The 13,975-nt window shown below is 38.0% G+C and overlaps 2 long non-coding RNA genes across 2 annotated transcripts in view; one reads left to right on the top strand and one right to left on the bottom strand.

Moving 5' to 3' along the window:
* The window catches only part of LOC103131604 (uncharacterized), a 4,767-nt gene extending 1,212 nt beyond the window's left edge, over positions 1-3,555 (top strand). The window contains exon 2 of the long non-coding RNA XR_475403.2: positions 3,212-3,555. This is a non-coding gene — a long non-coding RNA (uncharacterized LOC103131604). The remainder of the gene's footprint in view (positions 1-3,211) is intronic.
* Positions 1-13,975, bottom strand: part of LOC107834839 (uncharacterized) — a 33,809-nt gene that overhangs the window by 14,372 nt on the left and 5,462 nt on the right. The gene's annotated exons all lie outside the window — the stretch shown is intronic.

The raw sequence follows: 13,975 nt of genomic DNA, 5'->3' as shown, positions 1-13,975 counted from the left end.
TTCTTCTTTCCATTTATGTCAGGTAAATGAATGTATGTCTCTGTTGTTCTGCAGTTTCTGTTGTAATTTTATGCGTTGTCTTCTATTGGATTAAAATGCAATTCTGTGACGTGGACCAGCTGCATTGCTGCATTGCTGTTTTCTTCTGAGTGACTACACGTAGGCGTTGCGAGAGGACCCGGGATCATAAAGGAAGAGAGAGAGCCAAACTTTTTCCAAAATTAACTAATTCATAGAAATCTTCCTTAACAATTTGGGGGCTAATGCCGGTTCTGGAATCTCGGCTGGCAGCTGTTGGGTCCTGATTGATTCGTTTTGGCCCAACGCTTCAGTGTGGTAAGACAGTATTTAATTACTTTTTTGGTTGTCTGATGCGCCGTGTGGTTGGGCTCTAGCGGATTGTTCTCAGTGTGTGCGGCGTCGCAGAATTTTGAGGCTGCAGCGATATATAGATTTCCTCCTAAAAGAGTCTTAAGTTAGGGATTTAAATAAATACACATTTCATTTCAGGGAACTTTGGCTGGTTCAAACAGAAGAAGTTTATGTTGCCTCTGTATTATAAGCTGGTTTTCTTCTTTAAATTCGTTACCTGGGAATCCATTCCTGTGTCCCTTAATACGAATTTTTCATTGGATTATAGTTGTGTATTAAGTTAGCTTTGGCTTGTATCAGTCAGGAAATTTCGACTCATTTCCGATGGACTTATAATTATTTGGGTTAATTGGAAGGACTGAGCAGGTTGCATCACCTTCCTCTGGGACTCTAAGGTGTGTTGCCAGTTGGACTGAGACAAATTATTTGATTCGTTAACGGTTGCATCACCTTCCTTCTGGGACTCCAAATTGGGTTGCCATCGGAGAAAGGACTTAGCTAAATTGAGGCTTGTTTTCCTTGGGCTAACCCAGCCCTAAAAGTGATTGATTGAGATTAAAAGTGATTAACAGTGATTGGTTGACAAGAAGTTGATAAGAAAATAAAAGAGATTTCTTGAAGTGAAGTTCGGAAATTTATTACATTGCAGTATGCATTCTTTTAGCCGGCGCCTGACTTTTTCCTTTTTCTTTTCTTTTCTGTCTTTTTTGGCTGAACTACGGCGTCGTCTGTGGCTGTGTTTCTGTGTTTTGTACGCTTTTTTGTGTATTTGTGTGCATGCTTGGCTGCAGGTTGATCTATTTGTTTCAATGTGTACTGATTTTGTCTCTGTCTTCTGCCATTTTATGTTTCACCGTGCGCTGCTGTCTGTCTGTCTCTGTCTGAGTTGTGTTGAGATTGTGCAGAAGAGAATTGTGTTTCACTACGTGTTATGCGTTTGTCTTGTGATTTTTGTGTTGGTGGATGGTGAATGAGAATATGTTACGAAATATTGTCAAATGGTTTTGCTCTATGTTATGTTGCTAAATTTCTGTTAACACATGGCCTGTTGGAGCACATGGTTTCTGTGGGAGAGAGATTTCTTTTACAGATCTTGCAGTCCTTTGTTTCACAGCGGGGGACTGAGTGACCATTTCATTTGCATTTTGGGAGTTCTTAAGTTGTTCTGTTAACACTGACATTTGCAGCTCACTCTTTCAGGATTCTTGGATTTTGATGCAACTTTCTTTTGAAATTGTGTTTTATGTTGAAATGAAAAGTGCATACTAACAGATTTATAAGGGTTTCTATTTTTTCCGCAGGAGAAATGTGTGGCGTCAGTTCCAGGCTGGAGCACTGGAATGATGTCATTGCTTGTTTTTTTATAATATTGTAACATTTACAATTACTTCAATTCCTAGGTTTCCTGAGAAAGGATGGAACACCCTCACTGATTGGAACAAGAAAACAAAAACGAGGAAATATGGATGGTTTTTCGGTTTGACAGTTTTTACACTGTTATATGATATGTTAAAAAACTAATGACTGAATTTGTTTCTTGTAGGAGGATCTCCAACTTAGACATTACAGGATTCCTGATTTGTGCTTTTTATATTACATGACCACATGAACGGTTCATAGGAGATTCCAACGAAGGGTCTGTTTAATGGTAGCCATTTTATAACTCATGCTTATCATGAAATAAGGCATGGTCTTATGACAATTGTGTTTAAAACTTTACAGGACAATTTTTGGTTTGAAATTTGGGGAAATATGTGTTTGGAAGATAGAATCAGTACAAATTGGGAAGTTCTAACTTTATGGTTTACGAATATCTTTATTTCACACATTGGAGTGTGACGAACAAATTACAGGTGAACATGGGGATCTTTTCAGTTACTGTAGGTGAATTACACTACTTAATGTGTTTGCCCAATGTTTCTGAAGAATTGGAAGATATATTTGTTACATTATAGGTCAACTAATGTAAAGATGCCTTCAAATACTGAGAATAGTGTCGTCTTCCTGCTCTTAAGAGAGTGTTGGGGGAGAATCACACCTCACTTTGTTTGGTCAGCTTGATCTGGGGTAACATCCTGCATCTTTCTTACAATGGGGTGTTAATGAGTGCTTGCGTGCAAATGAGAGAGTGGATTTGTATGCAAATGGCCTTTTTAGGAAGCACTATGTAAATTTGAGGTCGCTTAAGTGTATAGCTGTGTGATATTTTTCTTATTTTAGATTATTTAGAGACAGTGAAGGTTTTTCTTTCATAAATTTACTTTCACTACTGCTTTACAGACAATTTTAAGGTGATAATGATTACATATTTTGGTATTACGATCTGGTTAAAGCAGAATCATCTGCTTTTACAGTAGAATGGGTACAAATCAACAGGAGCAACCAGAATTCAGCCTTCGCTTGCAGCAGATAGAATTAGTGATTAAGAGACTGTCTCATCCACTTTGGTATTTTATTTTTTGTTTTTATTTTTTACTAACACACTAACTTACTAAGTGAATTAACTGTTGGTTTATTTGGCACATGCCTTGCTCAGTAGTAACTGATTGGACATGTTGAAATTTTAGCATAATGGGGGACAGTTCTTCAATTTTAGTTTTCCACCTGTAAATTGTTTTTCTTTTGAAAATAAGAAAAACACAGGGGGATATTATAAAGATAAGATATTACTGATGGAACTTTGAAATTTAAGCCATTTCACTCTAATTTGATCACTAGATGGGAGATTTGGAGTACTTGTGCAACATCTTACAATATTTTGGTTTTTCAGCAAATTATTTTATAACAGTGACACAGATTCAAAATTGTTTTTAAAATGATAATTTTATTATATCAACAGGGGAGAAGGACACATACACCTTAATTCCTGGTCAATTTTTTCTACGTCCTTCTCTGTCGACCATAAAGGGCTGACCTACATTCATCAAAGAGGGACTGCATTCCAGATGTTTCTGCACTCCAGAAATGACTGCTACTCTGGACACCTTCTGATGCAGCAAATGAGGGCCTACAGCATGTCAAGTCGATCAGCAGTGGTTCTGGTTGTGCGTTTTTATGTTTTATCCTGGATTCTCACCTCTGATCATGTGACCTGAGCGCCAAAGCCCGCTTTTGAGGTTCCCTTCAGTCTGCAGGTTGGAGATGAAACGGATGCCAACAGAACTTGGTAGTGGTGAATAAGTTCTTTTTAAATTTTTGTAGTGTGTGATGCCATTTTTTCTCACCTTAATTTAGTTATGGCACAGATGCGCCCTGTTGTCTTCACGTCCTGAACCCCTGCTGTGTAATGCTAAGTGTTGAAGACACCACATCTCCTGGTGTCAGAGGTTTTACAATACAATTCGAGGGTTGGTGTGAACCAACGGTTACGACTCTGCATTTCTCGGAAATGCATTAACTTCCTCCATGATTCACTCTGTTTGTCTCACAAAATGCTAATGTGTTTTTTTCCCTTTCAGCCTGAGAAGAATGGGAGATAACTATTCTAACTCTAATAACTATTAGAATTATTTTTTTTCTCTTAACCACAGCTGACTTGCATTGTGGGCTACGCTTCAACTACAAAGGAAGGTGATCTAAATTTTATTTGGCTCATATTACAGTGGCTACCATTCAGTGAAAACTAAATTTAAATTTAAAGGAAATTTAAAATTAAGGTGCTAAAGCGGATTGATGGGTGTCTGCAGAGCATACGGAGCTAATGGCACCAAGTTCTGGGTTGAGGTGTGTAGATTGTAACAGCATCTGGGACACCGTGTTTGAATTACATCCAACTGTGTTATATGATGCTAAAGTTAGCGGTGCTAGCAGACTTCATCTCAATGAGTTGTATGGGATTTTTTTATTGTATTCTATGACAGAACATTTGTTCTGTTATAGAATAAAGAGGGAATTTATGAGTTAACTATTTGGATATGGAATAACTAAAATTTATAAATTGAATACACTAAACTTATTACCTGTCAAATAGTTTATATAAAACAGTGTTTCCTAAAAACAGGAAAGTGATCGTTGGATTGTTGCATCTCTATTCATATGATTTAAAATAAGTTGTTTAGCTAAGACATCCAGGAAGGTTTAAACTAAATATTCACATCATTTAATAAACTTAGCTGTATCGAATTTCTCCCCAAAACTGAAAATGCATTGATAATTGATAAACAATATAAAAAGGGTAATTAATTATCCAATTAAATATTTTATAAATAGGTTTTCAAAAGAATAAATGGATCAATGGTATAAAAGGTTGAAATTTTGGGATTTAAAACTATGATTGGAATAAAATGAGTCATTTTTGATATTTAGTGTCACGGTTAACTTTATTCTTGGAAAAAGGCTAATCATTCTTTAAAGTTTTAAAATGACAAAAATATGATGATTCAAATTAAATTGGTCTAAATTGGAGATTTAAAATTAACAGTTATGGAACTGCTTCTAAAATAGAGTTAAGGTTTGGGTTCAACACAATGGGAAACATTAATTTCTCATGTAGGCCTTATATAAAAAGAGGGTCAAAAGATTGACAAAATACAATTCTAAATGAACAGCTTCTTAAAATTCTAAGTTTACTGATTTATAATACAAAAGGAAAATTACTGGAGGAGAGTTAACATAAGGAAATAAATGATAATTAGGAAAAGTTTTAAAGAGAAATAAAACTAAAAGCTACCACAAAATCTCTTCCTTCCTGATAATAAAATAAAAATAACTATTAAAATAAGATTTGATAACAAGAACAATATATGACTTAAAACAATAAGGAATAATTAGAGTATTAATTAATAAATCAGTGTAAATAAAACATTAATTCGAATTGGAAGGAATGACATTTCATTTTAAAATACATTAAGGAGCTCTAGATAGGTGACAGACTGTTCCAGTACTCCGACCAGCTGATGCCCCCATCAAACATCAAAGGACCCCAACCTGGTGTGACTGAGGATCTTCAGCTCTGGCTGCAGGATGACCTCACACCTAGATATTCATCAGGATTTCTTTCATTCTATTATGCCTTTGATGTCATCAAATTGGAAAAGAGGGAACGGCCTCTTTGTTAAACTCACCAAAGTGTGGGCACAATAATCCCCAAAAAGGTGAGCATCCGTTACTCAGCTGACGACCCTGAGTTCAAAACTATAAGGAAAATGAGCTGCTGGAGATCAGAGGATCATCTTTGTTATTTCTTCTATTACCAAGTTTTCATCTTTCATCTACGATGTGCCAACTAACTCATCTTACTTCAAGGAGCATCAAGGAACACAGAGACACAAAATGATTGTTGTGAAAAAAAAATTGTACAAAAACTATTCAACTGGAGGTTTATTGATAGTTTGTAAGTGTTTCATATGCAGTATATTGTATCTAACTTGCTCATTTATTGCATGGATAATTTTGGACAAATATTTGTGTATCATCTTTTTACATCAGGAATACGATTTAATTTTCAAAACATCATTTACGTATAACAGTAAGATTTGTGGTAAAGTTTCTGTTAAGTATTGATAAAATTTATGCATTTTAAAAAATTATTTTTCTGGTAAGACATAACTCTGGGCTAGACAATTTTGAATTATTTTAAGTTTTGAATCCTTTATATGATTTTGCTGTCTGATTTTATTTGCAATGAATATGCCAACATTTTAACAACAAATGGTATGTAGAAAGTTGCATGCAAAAGGAGATTTAATTTTTCAGCTATAAAATGGTGTTTCTGAATTTGGGCTTATACTATCGCACAGCATATTTTGATTTTATATTTTACAGTGTAATTTCTATTAAGAGATTAAAAGAGGGAATTGTTAAGAAAATAAATTTAAAATAAGCTAGCTTTAAAACTAACATGTCTTGATTCAAATACCCTACTTGTGGTTTTAAAATCAGTAACGTATTCTGGCTTTTTGACCTTTATGTTACCTGTAGTTACAGCAGATGGTTTGCTAGGATTGTTTGAATTGCCTTTTGTCTGTGTGGGAAAACAATACAGTAGAAGTTCTAGGTTTTCAAACTCATCTGTGAAAAGCCGTAAACACGGCAGGGGTTCCTGGCTTCAGATAAAGGGACAGAGATAGCTCCTGGTTGGATGAGCAAAGATACGCCTTATTTGAATAAATTAAAGATAGGAATACGGCCTTCACTATAAAACTTTCTACACAGAAGTAACAGATTAGATTTGCTCTTGCAATTCTCCAAAGACGTCTTTGGACGTCTTTGCTTTTCTTTCTTTCTTTCTTCTTCTTCTTTCCATTTATGTCAGGTAAATGAATGTATGTCTCTGTTGTTCTGCAGTTTCTGTTGTAATTTTATGCGTTGTCTTCTATTGGATTAAACTGCAATTCTGTGACGTCAACACGCATTGCTGTTTTCTTCTGAGTGACTACACGTGGCCGTCGCGAGAGGACCCAGGATCATAAAGGAAGAGAGAGAGCCAAACTTTTTCCAAAATTAACTAATTCATAGAAATCGTCCTTAACAGCAGCTAGCTGAAGGCTACAGCTTCTCTCTGCAATGCTATCTGCCTTCGCAGGACCCCTCTTCCGTAGACCTGGTCGTTTCTTAAGCCCATGACAGAATAAGCTTGAAAGGATGCAGACCCTGAACTCGGACACAAAGCTCTAGTAGTCTAGAACACTTATTTTGATATATTTTTTTGCATCTCTTTTTTATTTGCGTCTTTTCTTTGTTGTATTTGTTTTTCTCGCGTTTGCTGCATGTTTGCACCTGTCGACCACCATAGTATTTTAACGATTCTGTATTTTAGTTCTGCTGGGGTCCATATGGTTATGTGTATTTGTTATAAGTTGCATTGTGATCACTGTTATGTATAGAGTGTTATGGGGTTCCCCTGTCTGACTCTGCTGACTCCCACTCCCATGTGATGGACCTGTCATGTGGGCGGAAGATCAGGGGAGCGGGAGGACCAGGACCGATGCTAATCTGACAGAAAACCAAAAGAGCGGAGAGTTCAGTGTGTGTTAGCAGTGAAGCTATTCAGTTGAGTGTAATGGTTTGTTAGAGGGGTGAGCTGCAACCTAAGGAATAGCAGCTCGCTGTTATTTCTAATAAACCCTGTTGGCGGTACTACGTCTGCGGTGTGTTGGCGTCATGACAGTATTCACTTACAGTAAACCACTTTAAAAGGTAACTACAGGATTGAAAAGGTAAATTTCCAGTAAAATACTGGAAACGCCAGCTTTTTTTTTTTTAACCATTTTTCTGAAAGAACGGTAAAAAAAAAACCTGGCGTCTGTAGCTACAAGTATTTTTTTAATCATTCTTTCAGAAATACTGTAGATTACCATTCTTTCGAAAGAACAGCATAAATGGCATCCAGGCCCCCCTTATTCTGCTCCAAATGCAGAGATCAGATCCTTTCAGTCAATCATCGCAGAATCAGTTTGGTTGGATCATGCTCAGATACAATGTCTATGAACTCTGTCCGGGTCAGTTTGAATTGTTTTTAGGTTGGATCTAAACACTAGAGCAAATTTCTCCTCTAGATGTCGACTAGGAGGAAGTTGTGAGGCTTCAGACCCCAATAGGTGAAGTGTTGATGGGGTCTCATAATTTAAGTGGAGTCAATTAATGTCATTGTCCTGTCGGTGGTTTTTATCACTGCTGAGAAAAAGTTAGATATGTTCATCTGCTTGATTAATATGTGACGGGATTTTCTGTCCAACTTGTTAAATATTAATTAAACCACATAAATATTTAATGTAACAGAAAAGCCCATGTTAATGTCATTTAGACATTGACGGATAAAAATAGAATGTGATGAAATTTTTTATGCCGTTAGTCAAAATGACGGACAACAAAAAAGTCTAGTGTGACCTCTGGTTGATATTTATGTTTATAAAGACCTGGTTACATATATGTACAAGGCCTTACACTGTTGCTGCTTGTGTGTTGGTGTGAGCAGACGTTGGGCCGCTCAAAACCAACTCAGTGTTGTTTGAATTAGGGATGCACCAATATGAAAATCTGAGCTGATATCCAATATTGATATATTATGGCCAAAATTGACCAATGTTGTATGTAACATATTTATCAGACTGATACAGATATTTGTTCAAAAATTGACTGTCGGTCAATCCCAAGGTTAGTGCCGATGTTTTGTGCATCCCTAGCTGTTTTCATGAAGAGTAATGAATGCAGAAAATGAAAGTCTCAGTCATTTCAATCTGGTTTCTTTAATTAACTGTTATGATTTCAGCTCTGCCTTGACAGCTTACTCTCCCTCCCTCAGGCTGATTACTCATTATCCTCACCTGCACTGTGCCAAGCCTCTGGTTGGTTCTGGCTGATTTTACTTAAACGTTACATTAACAGTGATTTCACTGAACTCCAAAGGCCTGTTCAGACACCTGATATCTGTCCAATAGAGGATCGGTGTGATGTGGTGAAATGGAAGATTATCATCATGTATACTATACAGCTGACAAATCTGCAGCAACTGCCTGATGCTGTCATGTTTATATGGACACAAATCTCTGAGGAATGTTTGAATCTATGCTAAACAAGTAAAAAATATGTAGCTCAGAAGTCAAAAGATGGTTCAACACAATATTAGCAAGCTGTACACGTTAAAAATCAGGCAAATTTGGAGAATAGGTTGAGGGGAAAAAAATCAAAGACTGGTCAGGTGGAGTATCCTTTGCAGGAACAAAAGGTATAAATTGTTATGCAACAGGAGCCAGGCACTCACAGAGTGTTCCTCTTGTTGGAACAGCAAAGCAAAAAGCGAAGGAATAGATTGATGACTATTTCAAGACATAACAGAAAGTCTGTGTTTAGAAACTCACCAGGAGACAGAGTAAATGAAAACTTTGTGAAGGCCAATAGTTACTCAGGATGAATTTGAGAGAAACCCTGAACAAAAGGAAGTCAATGTGAATACTAATATAAGCATGAATTACATATAATATTAACAAAAAGTCGCTGGTATTTTTTGTGTACCTGGCAATTACACCTAATAAAGACCGTAGATTTGCCAGTCAAGCCGCAGATACAGAAAGATATGCATGAGGTTCTAATTAACCTCAAAATAATTCCACACATCTCAGTGGCAGTGACCTGTTTTGTGACTAAGCAAATGACATTTGCTTATAAAAGTCAACTTGGCCTCAAGAAGAACAAGGGGGCCTTGAACACCACATCAGAGTCAGTAAGGGTTTCCATAAAAACAATGTTAAATGGGAAAGAGGTGTGGGAAATTTTAAAAAGCGAGCAGACATGTCAGATGGATGTTGTTTGCTTTTTCTTTAATGCTCTTGCATGCTTTCCTATATGGCATAACATAACAAAACTGCAAGAAAAACTTCCAACATTGGCTCAAACTCTAAGCTTTAGTACCCTGAACAGGAAACATGGTTACACTTATTTTACAATTCTCTGTGTTAGGTGAAAAAATCATGTCAAGATGTCTGAAACCACAGTGTGTGAACTTTACCTATAACATTTTTGACTTTCTTTGTGTTATCACCTCTGCAAACGAAAAAATCCACAGAGAACAAACTCCTCTTCCATAAGATGATTCAAAGATCAAATATCCAACCCTGGTCCATCAACAGCAGCTGTGTCTTCATCACCATCAACATCATCAAAGCCATTCTTAATGTCCAGATGAACAAATCTTAGTTTCCCTCAGCCTCCTGTCACATTTAACAAACTTGCAACAAAACACAGTCCCATACATCTGTAGCTGGGGCTGTTACATGTGCTTGTGGTCAGTTTTTCCAGATCCAGCTGTGAAACAGCTCTACTTTGAGCTGCAAGCAGCCAATGAGCTGCTGAAAGAGAGCTGGGCAGGCGCTCATGTAAAAAAAAACAACTTGAAACTGAAGGAGAAAAAGTGTGTGTGTGTGTGTGTGTGAGAGAGAGAGAGAATCAGAGAGAAAAGAAAGAGAATCCAGAGTCATATGTTTGATTTTTGCAGACTATGATGTTTCACTTGGCAAATGGCCTGTGTGTTGCTGTCTGTCTCCAGCATTTTCTGGGTCTTCCTAGACTGCCAATGGTAAACTTTTATGGTCTGAAATTCTTTCCTACAAAATTTCTTTACAAGTAAAGAGTGTACCAAGGAAAAATTTTCTATTTCAGTTTACTGAAAGATTTTGACTTAGCAACTACATTTTATTTGTCCTCATACATTCATTTAATTTAACTAAGATGACCAACACTTTCTCAAAAGTTGACAGTGATTATGTCCAATCACTGTCTTCCACTTATCTGAAACTGGATTGCGGTGGCAACAGGTACAGAAAAAAACCTAATACTGTAATTTCTGTCCCTGGCAACACTCTCCAGCTCACTCCAAGAAATCCCAAAGTGTTCCCAGACCAGAAAAAATATGCCCTTCACTTCATTCAAAACTTGGCCTCTTCTATGAAGGAAGATAATTTTGGTGGCTTGAGTCCAGGATCTTGTTCTCTCAGTAACGACCCACAAGTCATGGCAAGACATAATGAGAGGAATAGAATCTGATAAATCAAGAGCCTTGTCGTTTGTCTCAGTTCTTTATACAAAACAACAAACTAATGTTACAGCAAACAGAGTTCAAACTGTCTGTCCATCCCCAACAGGACACCAAGATCCTTCAGCTGCTTCACATGAAGCAAAGACTGAGCCCAAATTCTATCTATATTTCATTATATAATTCATAACAAACGTCTCAAGGCACTTCACAAAAAGTAATTTAAATTTAATCACGCATACATTATAATTGATCCTAGTCATCAAACAGCTCAATTAATTGTTCAAGAAAGCTTTAGAAGTTTCTATCCAAGGAAACCCAGCAGATTGCATTGAGTCAGGAAATCACCAATAACTGAGTGATTAACAGGCTTCATCACCAATAAGTGGCATGCAGAGAAGGTAAAGCAATCATGTGAATCAGGAGCTATGGAACAGAGATACCTCAAACATTTAGGACATGGGGCCTGAGGACCACTGGACTAGGCAAAAGTTCAACATATGTTCTCTCAAGGCTGTTTAGAAAAACTGGTCAAAGTATTTGGAAATATTAAATCAACTGAAATCATACAGAACTGACAAATTCAGATTCAGTGACATACAGTGCTAGTTCATCAGAACTTGTTGATTAATTCATAAAGTCAATCAGCATCCTCTCAGGTTGTCAAGTCAACAGTATTTGCTAGCCAACACAACTACTGAAATTCTGCAAAGGTCTACAGATGAAAATGTGTTGCACCGAAACAAAACATAGAAGCACAGTGTTTGGAACTCACATACAGCATTCAGTAGGCACATATAAAACACACAAACAACACATACACGTGGACGACGACACATTGTTTTCCACACATTGACTTCCTGAGAAGGTTATTACTACCACCAAGGAGAGAACTAAAACATGCAGGATGCCGACCCTCCAGGACCCACTTTGGGCATCACTGTCATAAACCTTTGTAGTTAATGATCATTGTCTTTACATTCACCATGTAGCTGGTGCATCTGCACTGCCTTTCTCTCTTGAATATTTGGTTTGATTTTGCACTTATAAGTTTCATATCGTAGAAATACTTTGGCCACTCCAAGACTTTTTGTTTTTTTTTGAGTAATCCTGAGACGTCCTTGCTAATGTCCTGCTGATCATTGTCAAGGTTATTCTGGTAGAGAGCTAAATTCTTAATTCCGTCAATTGTGGCAAGTCTTCCAGATCTTGGAGAAACAAAGCACTCCAAAACCATTGTTCTGCCACCTCCATATTTCTCAGTGAGATGTTCTGTTACTGAAATGCTGTCAGCTTTAGGTCAGCTTAACATGACCCACACCTTCTAGTAACATGCTTTCTTCCAAATGCTGTCAGAGGAATCCCCTGGCCCCATCTTGGCCCTTCAGATCAGCATTCGGGTATGCTCATCCCAGCATACCATCCCCTGCTCACCAGATAAAAACCTGTGGTGAAGAAGGAGAGAGTGTGGCCTGAGGGAGCTATGTCTGCACTGTAGGACTGTTTTGAATGCACAGACTGGGGCATGTTTAGAGAGGCTGCTACACACAACCAACACACGGAGGGGTATGCAGCATCTGTGTTAAACTACATCCAGTGGTGTGTGGAGAAGGTTACAGCAACAAAGTCAGTAGTCACACAGGCCAACCAGAAACGTTGGATGATTAAGGAGGTGTATTCTAGACTGAAGGAGCGTAATGCTGCTTTCAAATCTGGTGACATGGATGCACTTAGATCAGCAAGGGCCAATCTAAACCGTACCATCAAGGCAGAAAAACATGTATACAGCCAAAAGATCCAAGGTTTATTTCATGATGCCAGCAGCACCAGAGAAATGTGGCAGGGCATCCAGTCTGTCACTGACTATAAAGCTACATCTCCATCCTGCCAAGATGACATTAACTTCCTTAATGAGCTCAACAGCTTCTTTGGAAGATTTGAAGCTCTAAATAAAACCCCTGCAAGGAAAGCTACCCCTCTCCCTGATGAACAGGTCCTCGGGCTCGAAACATTTGCTGTGTGAAAATCCCTGGGGAAGATCAACATACGAAAGCTGCAGGTTCTGACAACATTCCAGCAAGGCTGATCAAAGAATGTGCAGACCAGCTAGCCCATGTGCACATGGACATCTTCAGTACGTCTCTGCACCATTGTCCCCTCATGAAGTCAGCTATTATTATTCCAGTGCCCAAGAAACCAGCCATCACATGTCTTAATGACTTTTGGCCCCTTGCATTAACATCTATCATCATGAAGTGATTTGAGAGAGTAGTTAAGGATCACATAATCTCTATACTGCCGCCATCATTTGACCCATTCCAGTTTGCGTACAAACCTAACCGCTCAACTGAAGATGCCATCTCCACTGCTCTTCTTCTGAGCCTGGTACATCTGGAGAAAAGAAACACCCACGCGCGGATGCTGTTTTTGGACTTCAGCTCAGCATTTAATACGATCATTCCTCAGGATCTGGTATGCAAACTGGTCTCCCTGGGCTTCAATACTCCACTGTGCAACTGGTTACTGGACTTCCTCACCGAGAGAACTCAGTCTGTCCATGTGGGTAATTACACCTCCAGTGTCATTTCTTTGAAAATTGGTTCCCCCCAGGGCTGTGTCCTGAGCCCCCTGCTGTTTACCCTGATGACCCACGACTGTCGTCCCAGGTTTTCACCAACCACATCATGAAATATGCAGATGACACAACAACTGAGCGATTAATTCAGGAGAACAATGAAGTGAACTACAGAAAAGAGGTACAACATCTTGTGGACTGGTGCAGAATAAACAACCTGCTCCTGAACGTTGACAAGACAAAAGAGATCATTGTCTACTGTAGAAGATCTCAACCGAACCACACACCTGTCCTCACTAATGACAAAGCAGTGGAGATCGTCAGCAGCACGACGATCTCCACTGCTCCTGGGGGTTCACATTAGCAATCCCATCACTAAAATTGTCTGAGACTGCTTGAAAATACTAAGTTATATATATTTAGCAATACATTATTATTTGTTTATTATGTAATTATAGGCACACGTGTTTCTGTGTGTGCTCCGGTGGCTGAGCGATGACATTTCATTGCCAGTTTTATTTAGGTTTGTTTGTGCAACGACAATAAAATAAGTCTAAGTC

Source organism: Poecilia formosa, unplaced genomic scaffold, assembly GCF_000485575.1.
Source record: "Poecilia formosa unplaced genomic scaffold, Poecilia_formosa-5.1.2 Scaffold792, whole genome shotgun sequence".
NCBI classification, from domain to species: Eukaryota; Metazoa; Chordata; class Actinopteri; order Cyprinodontiformes; family Poeciliidae; genus Poecilia; species Poecilia formosa.
This window is presented reverse-complemented; position numbering and strand designations above follow the sequence as displayed.